General features: G+C 38.0%; 1 pseudogene; it reads left to right on the forward strand.

Moving 5' to 3' along the window:
- The first annotated feature begins 548 nt into the window (after window positions 1-548).
- LOC149159988 (large ribosomal subunit protein uL6-like) overlaps window positions 549-15,927 on the forward strand; it is a 92,976-nt pseudogene continuing 77,597 nt past the window's right edge.

Genomic DNA, 15,927 nt, shown 5'->3' on the forward strand with positions numbered 1-15,927 from the left:
ATGCAGTGAACTTTCGTAAAAGTAATTATTGACATAAACTTCACAAATTATAGTGTAAAATTGCCTCAGATTTCTACCTTAATCATACGCATTTTGTAAAGTGCTTCTAACTTTGCAAAGTAGACAAAGTTCCTCCTTTAATCTTGAGAAAATAGTTGCAACTGGCCCAAGTTTTGAATACCACAATTCAGTCTATTTTTAACGATGAAATTGATGTTAAGTGTTCATTCTATGAATGTAATAACTTATGTTTGGCTAAGTTGCTACTAGGGAGGGACACATCTAAAAAGACAGCCAGGACATCGACATAGTCCTAGTGACTCATTGGTGCCTCTCGAGGCAATTGGATCTTGGTGAGTGGCACCATTTTCAAAATTGAGCCATGAATCGATTAATAATTTCATATGTAGTTAATGCTCCTGTGGCACTCTCACCTCTGGGTGCAAAACCTCTGCAACTTACCATTGTTGTTGTTTGATTTTATGGTGGGGTTGTGAGTGTGAAGAAAACTAGGTGGGGAAAGGAAGATTTTCTTAGCCCCATAGAAAATGGATATTCCAGAGGGCAAAAAATTATAAGTGAGGGCCAAACAGATAAAAGTTACAAGCTCCCGCAGAACTCTGACCGGGAATTTCAAGCATCTGAATCTCGATTTTCATCTCATGGAGGGTGGCAGAAAGATGAAGATAGATGCTTGGGTCAGATCTAAGAAAACCATGGCTTCCATATGCACTGCCATCAGCCATGTCACAAATCTAATCACAAAGGTCACCAAGTGGTATATGTAGAAGATGAGGTTTGTTTATGCCCATTTCCCTATCAACGCTAGCATTGTAGGTGAGAAGACCAACATCGAGGTTTGTAGCTTTTTGGGTGAAAAGAAAGTATATCACTTTTACTCATCATTGGTATCTTAAATATCTACTCGATTTGCTACGGAATAAGATTGTCCGATTGCAATCTGTATCTTTGAAGAACTGTGCATGAACCATCAATTTTGTGGGAGATTTTTGTAACTTTCCGATGACATTTAGGTACCTTTAATTCAAGGTCTAGGGGATTGAACTCAGCCATAGGGTTAGTATCTAGATCATAATCAAACTAAGGTTAGTGGGGCTCATGATTTTGCAACCGCGAGATTAGGTTAGTAGCTTGACCGAAGTGAAATCATGGACATATGTATGCTTTATGTTTCTCATTCAAGGGTTGAGGTTTGTTAACTGGATCAGAATAAAATTATGGTTAGTACTAGTGTTTATTGGTGTTTATGGTTAATAGAGTGACTCTAGAGGTTCACATGGATTCATATATATAATGTTGTGAACTTTAGTAAAAGTAATTCTTGACAAAAACTTCACGAATTATGGTGGAAAATTTCCTCAAATTTCCACCTTATTCATATGCACATTTTTAAGTGCTTCTAAGTTTGTGAAGTAATTGAAGTTCCTCCTTTCATCTCAAGAAAATAGTTGCAGCTGGGCGAAGGTTTGAATACCACAATTCAGTATATTTCTACAGATGAAATGGATGTTAAGGATTCAATCTATGAATGAAATAACTTCTGTTTGTCTAAGTTGTTGCTAGGGAGGGATGCTATTGAAAAGACAACCAGGACTTGGACACAGTCCCAGTGACTCATTGGTTCCTCTGGGGGCGTTTGGATCTTGTGAGTGGCACCATTTTCAACATTGAGTCGTGAACTGATCAGCAGTTGCCTAAGTAGTTAACGCGATCTTAGTAAAATTGTATAAAGTCATTTTGTGATCTTTTTGCCAAAAGATCCATTTTCCATATATGTTGGTTGTTGAAAATTTGAAATTCCATCTTTCTATTTTCAAAGATACTAGCAGTGGCCATGAGGAAAGATAGGTTATCAATTACAAAAGTGAGCACCATTGGTTATTTACCTTTTATGCCATAATATATTACATCTTTCTATTTTCAAGCACACCTAGTAGTCATCATGAGGGAAAATAGGTTGCCAATAACATAAGTTGGTTCAATTGGTTATTTCCCTTTTCTGCCATGATATAATAAGATTTTTCTATTTAGCATGCACGATATGATTCCCAAAGTATCCTACTGCAAAATATTGATGACATCTATTACAATATATATGTCCTTGTGGATATGACCAATGTGTAATCTTTGTATTATGACCACAAATGATAAAAACACGTTATTGAAGATGTATCTAGTGGAAGCATCAATAACATTGCCATTATTGTCATAAGGAGGTACCATGGTAAATGGAAGGAACATCAAGAACATTGTCAATTTTGTCATCAAAAGTTACCATAGCAAGGGACTGTGAGAACTGTAGAAGTAGTGGTCTGGTTGAGCCTGACTGAAAATCTGAACCTGATTTTTAACCCAAACTTTTGTTTTTCACGAGTGAAATGATCAATATTTTGATTAAGGTCTTAAGAAACTCCATATGGTGAATCAACAAGCATTACAAGTGCATAAATTTGGCCCTTTTTGGACCTTCTTATGACCCTTTATCAAGTGGGGCATGTATGCTAGCATCACCTGGGTTTTGTGGTGGCAAGTCCCCCATCTACTAGTAGACAACAACCTTTTGGACTATCCTTGCTCCCTACACCCGAGGAAACAAAGTTATATTTATTCAAGCTAATAATGAAACCTATTTAATTGTGAAGCTATTGGTTTCTTTTAAGGCTAACCTGAAATCACAGTTGTGAATAGGTATTATTTAGTGTTTTAGCCATGAGAGGCTTATTATGTTGGGGTTAGTGAAAGTGTGTATGTCTTTAGCCTCATCCAGTGTTCAAACTTCAAATATCACCAAAGTGGTGCAATGGTGGTTGAAAAGTAGGAGAATTATCATGACTGTTAGGTCAGCTTAGGTTTCCTAATGCCTGTCTTGATTTAAAAACCTCAAATGGTCTTATCCATGGTCTATACTAGCACTGGTTGGATGGATGGGGCCAACGATCAACTTGGACTGGGAGATTGGTTTGCAAGGATAATTTTAGGGGCGAATGTTCGCCCTTTGGCGAAATTAAGGGGTTTTAAATTTTTAGTCGGCGAATATTTTGTATCATAGTACATTTTTACAAATCACCTCAAATAGCCCACCTTATTTTAAGGGACAGGCTAAAAAAGGTAAATTTAGCCCTTGAAATTAGGAGTTACAACCTTCCATTCGCCCATTTTCAAGAATAGGTTTTATTTAAGTGAATCCATTCGCCCATTTTCAAGAATAGGTTTTATTTAACTGAATCCTATGGGCCAAATACCATATTTATAAAAGAGGTATGGTAAATTAATAAAAATATAAATAAATGAGAGGTATGGTAAATAAATAAAACGTTTTTTATATTTACTCCATAAGTCACCTGGTGTAAACAAATAAAAATATAAGTAAAGTGGAGGTACGATAAATAAATAAAACGTCTTTTTATACTTACTCAAAAGGTATGGTAAATAAATAAAAATATAAATAAACTAGACGTATGGTAAATAAATAAAACCTCTTTTTATATTTAGTCCATAACCCTCGTTCTATTTATGAAGGCTCAAGAAAGAGGTTTTATTTAAGTGAATCCTATGGGCCAAAGACCATATTTGTAACAGAGGTATGGTAAATTAATAAAAATATAAATAAACTAGAGGTATGGTATACAAATAAAACATTTTTTTATATTTACTCCATAATTCACCTTATGTTTACGAACACTCATGAAATGGGTTATATTTAGGTGAAACCTGTGGGAAAAATACTATGGGACAAATACCATGGACTAGATTGCTATTAATACCATGCAAAAAACCATTACTAACCTACCATGAAAAAAAAAAAACCATTACTAACCCTAGTGTTAGAATTAATAAAAATAAAAATGGCACATGGTATTGACCCATGGTATTCACCTGGAATGTGGCCTATTTAAATGGGGCAATTAAACCATCATAGATCCATTTTTACTCTTCTCTAAGAGTTCACAATGCTAAGATTCACTATGACTTTACAAAGTTTTATTATTTAGTGAAAGACTCGTCAAGATCTTACAATATTTTATAATTGAGTAAAATATTAGCCATGCCTGGTGAGAGATTCGCCAGAAAATTATATATACATATTATATTATTGATAAAATCGCCTTCCATTTTTCCTATATACCATGGAGATTCGCCCATTTATTATATTTATAAATTTAGGGGGGGTTCTTAAAATTTTCCTTGTTGGTTTGTTACCAAATCGGTACAAATCAGTCTGAATGAGTTCGTCTAGTGGTGAACTAGGCAAGCGTATGATGGACAATATGCCTGAAACTAATGGATGGGAAAATTTCTATAATTAGAATGTTGAAATCTTAAGCTGAAAACTTTGCTAATAATATAAGAGGATGCTTTATTCCTATGAAACACTAATTTGAGCACTCCTGAGTTCTAAAAACTCATTTATAACTATGGAGTAAGGTAGGCTGGAACAAAACTCTGAAACCATATGACTAAGGTATTCATGGGCCATCGATGTTGATTATTGAACTTTGAAATTTGGCTCACCTTGAATGATATCCATGAACATATGCCTGAAACTAATACTCAAATTTACAAAAGTAAATATGTCATCAACAGTGTGAGATTTCTAACCAAGGGGTTACAAATAATCTAGTTGGTTGTTTTGTGCCCTAACCCTCAGATTAAGCTCACACATCAGACAAGTTTAATGAGAAATCATGTTGATTAGTGTGTAGTAAGCCAGTGGCCCAGTGGCTTGTAGCATGTTTTTTGGATTCTAGGTTCTATTTATACCGACATCAATTATGTATTATGTTGATGATATGTATTACAGTCGCTAATATTTTTATATATTCACCCCTATATGGTATATAAATGAGAAAACCTTTTCCATTTTGTCACTAATGATTTGGAATTGTCCAAATATCCTTTTTCATAAAAAGTAATTATTTTATGTATATATAGTTTTATAGACCCTACTTTCTAGCATGCACTTTGTTTTTACTTTCTTAGAACCCAACAAGCACACTATTTTAATTTTGTTATTTTGTTGGACCGAGGAGTGGGATATCTTCATTTTTTTGAACTGATTTGTAGTCAATTGAAATCTATTAGTTCAGATGAGAAAGGTGGAACTGCTCTATGGTTTTACTATTACCAGATCTGAGAAGGTCAAGCATGAAGCGATTTTGGAAGGAAATGATATTGAACTTGTATCTCAATCTGCTGCTTTGATTAATCATGTATTTTACATAATATATATTCATTTTTCTTCCAAGGTATGTTATGTGAAGGTCTACTTGTCTCTCCTCTCTTTTTACATGTATAAATGGACAAATATCCATAGATATTTAATATTTATCAATTGATGCACTTGCATTTACATCTGTGTTTGCGTTGATGGATTGAAGTCATGATATTGGATACGTGTGTTAGAAAATCAGGAAGCTAGAAAGATTGTTTCTTGTTCATAATTACTTGTGATATCTTCGAGTTCTTATTATCTTTCTTATGTTATTCTTTTATCTTAGTTTCATCAAGTAATTATGAAAGAAAAAATTTGAGTATTCACTTCTAATTGAGTATTCAGGTACATATTGAGTATCTTATATGTAACTATTTCTCCCCCACCCACTTTTGATAACTTTCATAACCATTAGGTTGGGACCTGCAAGTTCAATGTTATTTTTCATGTTTAGTAAAATATTTTCCAACACTTTACAAAATTTTATAATTAATTGAAAATAGTAGTCTCAAGGTTCAAAATTTTAAATTCTAATTATTTAAAGGGTGCTAGTTCAATGGAGGAGCATCTTCTTTACAAGAAGGAGGTTGGTGGTTTGATTCCATCATGCCTTGATATTCATAGGGAATGGTGACAATCGTTTTTGGTGATAGAGGCTATTTTGAAAATCACCAATAACTTTATGGTGATATTTTTTGACCATCACCAAAATATGAAATTGTCACGGTCAATGAATTCCACAATATATTTGGATAAGTAGTGACAATTATGAAAGGTCCATCACCATAAATAATTGTTGTTCATTTGAAATGGTGACGGTCACTGTCTGTCATTATAATCATTATTTTTGATGGACCTTGAATGTCACCAAAAAACCTATAATTTTGTCTATGCGTCCTTGGGTGATCAATTTTTGGTGATAGAGGCTCTTTTGACCATCACCAATAAGCTTACGATGATATTTTTCGACCCTCACCAAAATATGAAATTAGATGCGTCAATAGTGAAGGGAATGAAAGGTCCATCACAATAAATTGTTGTTGATAATATGAAATGGTGACGGTCACTATCCATCATTATCATTATTCATGAAGGACCTTGAAAGTCACCACAACACATACTTTTAGTGATGCCACCTTTAGTGACGTTCAGTTTTTTGGTGACGAAGGCTAAGGTTTGTCACCATTAATCATATAAAATGGTTATGGTCACTATCCATCATTATAAATCGTTATTGGTGACATGCCTTGAATGTCACCACAACACCTATACTTTCGGCGATGCCACCTTTGGTGACATTCAGTTTTTGGTGATGGAGGCTCTTTTGTTCATCACCAATGACATTATGGTGACATTTTTGGACCCTCACCAATGTCATTTTTTCTTGTAGTGTTTCCATTAATTACACTTCAACAAGGTAGGTTAGGAGGTTGAATCCCATTATAGTGGCCTCTCGTCGCATATTTACCCTAGTTGGTCAGTTACTTGGTTAGATGTGGGATGAGGGTACTAGAATTTCTCTTCCTATTTAATAATGGTAATGACGAGAATGGTGATGATATCTACTAGTATTAGAGATGTAATGTCTATGAAAGTGATTCCCATCCATGTTGGTTTTCCATTTTGGTTTTCTCAATGGCGCATATCCTCTTACACATTCCGCACTTTCACCTCTATGCCTATTCCTAGACTTGCCACCATCTGACCAATTTTTTTCTCTCCTAACCCCAAATGCTATTGCTCTCCTCTATGAATAGCTCCTTGCTCATGTTGTCTTTGTCTCTGCAACTCTGGGAAGCTTTGTAGCATAACTACATTCACCTCCGCCTACTTTTCTTGAGCCTTGATTAATCTTTCATTATCTTCTTTGTAACTTTGGACCTAAGCCTTTAGGCTTCTCAAGGTTTCTATATAATCAGAAGAGTTTGTGCCTCCCACTTAGCCAATTTATCTTTCTTCATGCCTCTTTACTACTTCATATCCATGCTATGACCAAATAGAGCTATAAGATACTATTCCTATCATCATTTATTTATCTTTCTATGTATTTTGTTCCTTTTGTTTTGTTTCCATTCACATGCAATAGTTAGACACATGATAATATAAATAAATAACAATAAATCATGTTATGAACTTAATTTTGTAGAGCTTTCACAATGAGGCCAACCATAAAAAATTTCCATTTATGCATCTCCAACAACATATTTCTATCAACACAATTGTTTATCTCATTAGTAATAGTAAAAACATATCAATCATGGATGCATGCATGTTACAGGGAAAAGTGTCTATTTAGAACTGCTCTATCCCACTAAGGTGTGATAGCTGCCTTAGAAACAAATAGAGAAAAGCTACTTATGTTTTTCCTTTATGAATTACAGATAGAGAGGAATAGAAAGACCAACCTCTGTCTTGTGCTAATCCTTTGATTCAATCCCTCTCTTCTTTGATAGTCCCCAACTACCTACTCCCTTGCACGCCCAGCTTCACAAAGTACCTGTAAGATCACAGAAGCATAGCACTATACAAAGACATGGATATATATTCATAAACAATCTAGTATCAGATGTAAATTGACCATACAAATGTAACAAGCATCAATGATACAAAATCATGGAGGAAAACTCAAATAGCTTTTATTGATAAACAAGAAAAGATCCAGGAGGAGTTAAAACCAGTTGTTCCGACGCAACATCAACCTCCGAGCAAAGAAGCCCCTCTTCATCTCAAACAAAGCTTAGATCACCCAACAATCTGATGTTTGTCTCTAGAAACCAACAAAAATTCCTTACAATATGCAAAATTCCAACCTCTGGATCTCTGGGATGAGGGATCCATATATAGATATTTATAAGGGGGATGAGTCAACTTGTGATTTGATTAGTGTCTTCTCTCTGACAATTTTTGCTTCCACTTGGAGACTGACGGCCTCTTACTCATCCTTGGTCGAATTCAGTGAGGCAAGTGTCACAGGAGAAGATTCTGGAAGCTTCCATTGCCTCTCCACCTCGCGGAATGACACTACCATTTGTCATTTCTCGCCCATCGCACCCCCACTGGGCATTTTGGTGAGATGAAACACACCTACCCAGTGAAGCAACTACAATGATCCTGTTTTGACCAATTTTGAGTAGTTTTTCATGGAGAACTTCTGGGAGAAGCTGTAATCTGTTGACCTTGTTCCTTTAGGGGTCAGAAAAACACTTTTAGGGACTTAGGAGCCCTTGGTTTATGGACATTTGATGCTTGGGGTTGTAGGGCACAAAAATGTCTATAACAGTTGCCCCCTAAAGTATGAGGTCGTTAACCTTTTGGTGTCGGGTGAAATGCTTTATTATGAGGATCTGAAGTTCTTTTAATGCTAGGAGGAGACCTGTAATAAGATACAATACAATACATTATCTTCATACTATTTTCATGATCTAGCTGAGGCGGGCATTCCCATGCTCGGCTTTATAAATTCATTTTCATGTACATAGGACAGACAATCGTCTGAGTGTAGAGTGACGATTCTGGTAGAGCCATCATCCTTTTGAGTGGATGATTATCTGTGCAGTAATGATGTACATTTAATGTCTTTATTTTCCCTGAATATATATCGCAACCCGGATGGATGAAACTAGATCTGGGGTCTTCAATCTCGTTCAATCTTCACTCGAAGTACAAGTCAATCCATGTGAGGAATGTTCTGAAGTCGAACATGGAAGGACATCACTTGATTACCAGTCAATGATGTAAACTGTTAACAAGCGCGAGAGGAATCACCCATAATGATAATGACCCTCAAGTTACTATGGTACAATTCACGTGGTGTGAATAAAGGACTTGGCGTCGAACACCACGCAAAATATTTCGGTCGAAGGCCATTTATGTAAACCTGTCGCTGGAAGAGAGAAACTTGCCATTGAGGCATGCAAGCTTCAAAGTACTCAATGGGGTGTTCCTAGATCAACTTCTTGGATAATGAGCTGATGTCGAAAAGAAGTGATCCGTCACAGGAGGGCCTTAATGAATCCCACATCAATGACACGGAACAGAGCAAATGATTTTAATGGAGGTGAAAACGATCTGGTGATATAAGGTTCATGGTGGCGGTCATGAAAGAATGGAGTATAATGTATTGTAGTGGGTGAGACACAGGTGAATTCACTGAATGACTTCTCTTGAACATATCGGCGACACTAATGTGATGGATCGGTAGTGTTAACCCCAAATGTGGATGGTATGGCGTGACCATGGTGATGTGACCGGTGAATGAAACAACCCAACCCGACTCGAACATGGAGTGGAAGTGTCATGTTCAAGAGTGACTTGCTACCAATAAAGTTTCTTTGAGCTTTCTTCCCAATTTTCCCCACTCATTGCTAACCAATACCTCTTTATTTTTGTCAATCTTGAGGAGGATAACATATGCTGGTTCTATAATTTTCCCTTCGGGAAAACCCATCGCTATGTTTTAACGAGCCTAGCGATAGTGAAACTCGTTCTCGTCTATAGACAAGTTTGTCGCTATTAATATTTTTAATGAGTTTAACGACAAAGATAACTCGGTCCTTTTCAATTTTAGGGAGTCTGAAAAGGAACGTAAAGGTAACTCCAAATTTCCTTTTTCGTCATCTAATCCCTTAAGTCCGAAAAAGTATAAAACAATACAGAAGGGATGAATTTTCGATACTTTTAACGAGTCGAACAAAACAAGCGCTCGGTCTTTTTGTGTAATAATCCCTCAGGTCCAAAAAGATTAAAATCTAGAGGAGGGATAACACTTCCTGTCCCTTTAACGAGCTGGAGAGGCCAACGGCTCGGCAATCTTTTCATATTTTACGAGTCAGTTGAAAAGAGCTTAAAGGAGACTCATTTTTTGAGGAACGAGTGATAAAACGGGTAGCAGCTGATTCCAGGTAAGGTTTGGAATTTTCCAATCACGACAGCGTCACAAGGATGGCTAGTGAAATCACTCTTCGCAGCTGTTCCTCAAAATGGGTAAAAAATCAAATGGAGGTGAATGATCGGCCAATGAAAAAGTGGAGGTGATGGTGCAAACACGAGCAAGGCTTTAACGGCCAAAGTACTACATTGACGATGGTTATTTACCGGGGGAATAGTTCATTTTTTAACGAGCTTAAACGCGGGCGGAAACATTTGCTCATGTATTATGTTTATTTTTTAATGAGCTTGAACTATGTGCTAAAACTACTCGATTAGATGGTCTTGTTTTGATTTTACCATAAATAGCTTTGTTCTTTCAAATATCATACTGTATTTTCAACTGCTTCATCAAACTAGTCAGAAATGAACAATATATGCTTGAAAACGAGTTAGAACACTAATATTTTACTTTGAACTACGTAAAAAGTAATGAAAAAGTGTTTTTACCTCTCATTTTACCATTTCGTTTGAACTTTGGTTTGTTGGAGCTTTGGAGGTGCTTTTCCCCCTCAATTTTTATCAGCTGATTTCGGGAGATTCTATGGACGATTCTCGGCACCGTCTGGACTAGGTAGGAGCTAAACCTGAACTCTTTCATTTCACAGTTTCCATTTTGCATTTTGAGTTTGATTCCTAGCTTTTCTGAGTCCCTGTGGTTTGAAGAACTCGTTCTGTCTTCAGTGCACCCTCTGTGTATCGAAAGCTGCATTGAATGTTGGCTTGTTGAAAGGCTATCTGACATTCAACGCACCTAGAACACTGTTGCAGGTGCGTTGGGCGCAAAAAGGGAATTTGATGCACAATTTTTGATGGTAATTTTGCCTGTTTCTTACCAAAATCAGGATCTAATACCTCCCTTGTTTGTTTTTCAGAGATCTTTGGAGTAAGATGACCATTACATGGTGAGAATGTGAGCATGAAGAAGAGGACATGCTTGCCCTACATGATCTGGTTACAGTGAACGTACTGCGGAACTGTGGCTTGCTGAAGTTCTTCTGCATTTCTAGCATGAGACAGCGGATCAACTTACTGTAGTATTTGCTCGATGCTTGGGATCCTACCAATCAGGTTTTCCAAATCAGGGGAAAATTTATCCCCTTGACTGTAGTAGACATCTATTTCTTGACTGGTTTGTCGAGGCGGGGTGCCCCCATCTCTTTGTGAGGTTCGGCCCGAGGAGGCGACTCTGTGAGAGATTATGTTCGCCAGTACTATAGAGAAGGATCTCAGCCAAGTAAAGATGACAAGATCATCATTCGTTATGTCACTGACAAGTCCCTCAGGACTATTCTATTTACTTTTGGTAGGATGGCCGGTGGTGCGACTCTTCATGTAGCCAACCGATCTTACATGCAGCATGCCTTGGAATGCATCCAATCGAAGGTGTTCAACTGGTGCGACGTTGTACTTGTTGTGATGAAAGAACAGTTGACCAAGATAAAGAGCAGGAGGTTGAAGAACTTTGGGTATCGTTCTATTTTGACCGCCTTTTCCTTGGAGAAGATACCACTGATGCAACCGCAGTATATTGCACTCGATTTACCTTCTCCTACTGAACCACGTATGAAGAGATGGGTTGACCATATGTCTAGGCATGCTGGCCAGTCTCAGATTTCATTTTCTGATACCTTCTTCAGGTGGTTTGATCGTCAGGAGATTGTTTATTCCGAGTATCCATACGCTGGCATAGACTTCCGGGGTGATCCAGATTTAGTACTGCCGGATGGCGAACAGTGGGGCGCCATTGGTAAAACAATTTTGACCATATTCCTCTTTATTGTTTTTCATTTATAATGTCCTTGTGCTTTATTCTATCAAGAATTTAATCAAACTCATGTGTACATGCAGATGTTGGTCTTGTCCGTCCAGCAGTTTGCCTGAGAGTACCAGCTGCTGCCCCAGCAGGAGAGGCCGTCGGAAGGGCTATCCTTCGTGACCTCGACGTGGCTGAGACTCTCACAGCATTACAGGAGCGGGTTGAGGGCCTCACTCTTGGTATTCCAGATGTGAGGACTGACGAGCTACCTTTGAGGTTACAGCGACATACTACTGGTGTGCCCAGACGATGGACTCATCTCTTACACATGATCGCACAGGCTGTGACTTGCTATCACAAGCATCATTAGACTAGGGTGCCCCCTAGCATTTTGAGTTTTTTGGTCATTTGACCGATTTCGTCTTGGCTATAGAACATTATGTGTAAACCATAAACAATTATATATATTTTTGATTTTCAAATTTTTATTTTGGTTAAGTTACATGATCCAAATGTAAACATTGATGGTGTGTTTCTTTTTATAAATGTTGCAAATGTCTATCTAACACATAATTTGCTAATGAGTTGGTTAATGTGTTTATGTTTCTGGAAATATGTTGATATTGAATAAAATCAAATTGTCTTTCCAAAATCTTAACCCTTAGGAACATGCTATAAATAGCTGGGTTTCAGACAGAATATATACCATTGAGTTGTAGTATTACGAGTTGTTAGTCTAGCCCGACAATTAGTCGGCGTATACCATGGGTGATGGCATCAGAGAGAAGTTCTATCAACGCGCTATATTGAACGATGTTATTTGTTGATCGAAAAATACATACCCCTCTGAAACTTACTAACTCACTGCTTGGATCGAAAATAGCCCAGGCCGGGGAGGATAGGTTCCGCGAACTACGACTCGCTCCGTCGGCATATCCAACACATGACTCCAATAGGTTTGACATCTGCAATAAATGTAAAAAGTGGATTACTTGACCAAAATAAACACTTTAGCGAAAACAAAAACATAACAAAATCATACAGGTTACCATTACGCATAGTAACACTTGAGGTACAACCCATTACGAGGTTGTGCCAGTGGGATTCCATCATAATCCATTAACTTGTAGGCTCTTTTTGCTAACACTCATTTAACAATATAGGGGCCCATCCATAAAGACTTAAATTTACCTGCTCCCAATTTATCGGACTCTTGGTCATAAAGCAAGACCAAGTCACCTTCTGAGAAGACACGAGGATTGACATTTTTGTCGAAATGTGCCTTGACTCGTTTCTTATAGGCTTCGTTAGCCAAAGTGACATCACGACGGGTTTCATCCAATTGGATTAATTCCAAGAAACGAGCTTCTTCTTCTGAAGTTTCGTGGAGGAGATCAATTGTGAGTTTGAGGGACGAGATTTCACACTGGACTGGTAAGACTGCTTCCAGGCCATATACCAGTTGGAACGGTGTAAACTCGGTTGCATTCCTTACCGATGTTCGGTAAGCCCACAAAGCTGAGTACAAGATTAGGTGCCATTTTCTCTTGTGAACTCCAATCATTCTTTGCAGCATGCGCTTAGGACCTTGTTGATTGCTTCAACTTGTCAGTTGGCTTGTTGGTAATATGGAGTGGAACTGTCGTGAGACAACCCTAGCTCGGTAGCTAATTCAACCATCATGTGATTGCAAAAATGTGATCCATGATCTCTGACTATAGCCTGTGGTACGCCGAATCTGGCGACTACATCATTGAAAAAGAAGAGGGCAGCTGTTTCACCAGTATTATCTAATGTAGGCATCGCCTCGGCCCATTTGGTAAAAGAGTCAAATGCGACTATGATATACCCATGCCCCCTAGTCGAGGTGGGGTTACATGTCATGAAATCGATGCCCCATTTAGCGAATGGCCCAACAGCAACTATTGGCTGTAGAGGTGTGGGTGGTCTTCTAGTTTTGCTATCAAAAATTTGACAAGCATGGCAACTTCTGACTGCGGTTATGCAATCTTTGAACATTGTTGGCCAGAAGTATCCTGCTCGTAAGATTTTTTGCGTTGTAGCATATCTAGTCTGATGTCCCCCACACGTGCCTGAATGACAATCATTCAGGACTTTTTTGGCCTCCTCATGGGTGAGGCACCTTCTCAGAACTGTATCGATACCACGACGGTAAAGCGTATCACCGACGATCATGTAGTCTTTTGCTTGGTATCGAATACGTTTTTTTTCGGAGTGTGAGGTGTTTGGCCTGTATTTTTGGGTTTGGAGATAAATTATTATATCTCCATACCACTCATTGCTTGCAGATATCGGAAACAAATTTTCATCCACGATTGTTTCTTCGGATGTGTCATCGTTGGACGATGATGGGAGATCGCATAATAATTTTGTGAATACTAGAGCTTTCTTCGACTTGGATTTTACAAATTCCATATCAAACTCTTGTAGGATTGCTATCCATTTAGAATACGTGCCCCCTAGCAACTGTCGCGACAATATATAAGTCATGGGGTTGCAATCTGACAGAATGGTAGTTTTCCGAAAGAGGACATAGTGTTGAAATCTATGTATTGCTTGAACAGCTACGAGTGCTAGCTTTTCAACGTAAGAATACTTTCTTTCTGTCTCATTTAAGTTTTTACTTAAATAATATATGGGATGTTCAATTCCATCGACTTCTTGAACAAAAACCATTGCGATGGTTGTATCCGCTGCAGCCAAATACATGTTAAAATCTTTTTGATAATCAGGAGCGTACATTAATGATGCTTTCAATAGGGATTCTTTTAAAGCATCAAAGGAAGCTTGTGCGACCTGATCCCAGACAAAGGGCACTTCTTTTTTCAAAAGACGTGTATAACCTTAAGCAAGTTCGGCGTAATTTGGAATGAACCTCCTCAGAAATTTTTCTTTCCCTTGGAGTTTCTGAATCTGAAGCAAATTCGAAGGTGGGGGCCAATTTATGATTGCCTGGACCTTACATGGGTCGAGACGAATCCCGTCCTTCGAGACTACAAAGCCAAGTAAACGACCAGAACTGACGCAAAATACACATTTGTGTGGATTGAGTCGTATCTTGTAGTGTAGGCAACGTAGAAATATCGCCCTTAAATGCTGCGGATGATCAGTCCGCTTTCGCGAATGAGCCGAAAGGTCGTCGAGGTATGGTTGAACGATGTTCTTGATGTCATGGAAGGCATAATTCATTGCCCTCTAAAACATTGCACCTGCGTTCTTCAAAACAAAGGGTAATTTCCGATATGCGAGTGTGCCCCGTGGACAAATAAATGTAGCCTTTGACTGGTCCTGTGGGCGGATATTTATTTGATTATACCCGGAGAATCCATCAATGAATGAAAAGATTTCGCATCCGGCGCATTCATCAATTATCTGGTCGATGAAGGGTGTAGGGTAGTTGTCTTTAGGACAAGCTTGATTTACATCCCTATAATTGATGCACACTCTAATTGTTCCTTTTTTTTTCATAACAGGGACAATATTCGATACCCAATCGATTAGAGGAACCGGGTAGATGAAACCAACATGGAGAAGTTTTTCAACTTCTGCCTTAATGGCAGCGGCTTTCTTGGGGTGCACCTGCCTTAGCCGTTGTCATACTGGTTTGACATCTCATACATCTTAATTTCATGTTCAATGATACTCGAGTCAATGCCTGGCATCTCACTGTATGACCAAGCAAAGACTTCTTTGAATTCACGAAAAAGAGCATTATATATTTCCAGTTCTGAAGGAGAACAACATTTTCCAACATAAATATTCTCTACAACATCTGTTTTGGTCGAGATATTTATGGCGATTGTTTCTTCAATGTTGGAGAAGTTTCGCTCGAAATCCACCATGTTTACAGTATTTGATAGGAATTCAAAAACAGAAGGATGATAAAGGTCATCTTGAGTATCTTCTCCACAATCCGGAAGAAGGGAACGATGTTGGGAATCATTCCATGGTGCCCCTTCAATTACCATTGATTGGGAAATTCCTTCGT

Source organism: Pinus tabuliformis, chromosome 5_2, assembly GCF_031772625.1.
Source record: "Pinus tabuliformis cultivar Carrire ecotype Pingquan chromosome 5_2, CPIR1, whole genome shotgun sequence".
Lineage (NCBI taxonomy): Eukaryota > Viridiplantae > Streptophyta > Pinopsida > Pinales > Pinaceae > Pinus > Pinus tabuliformis.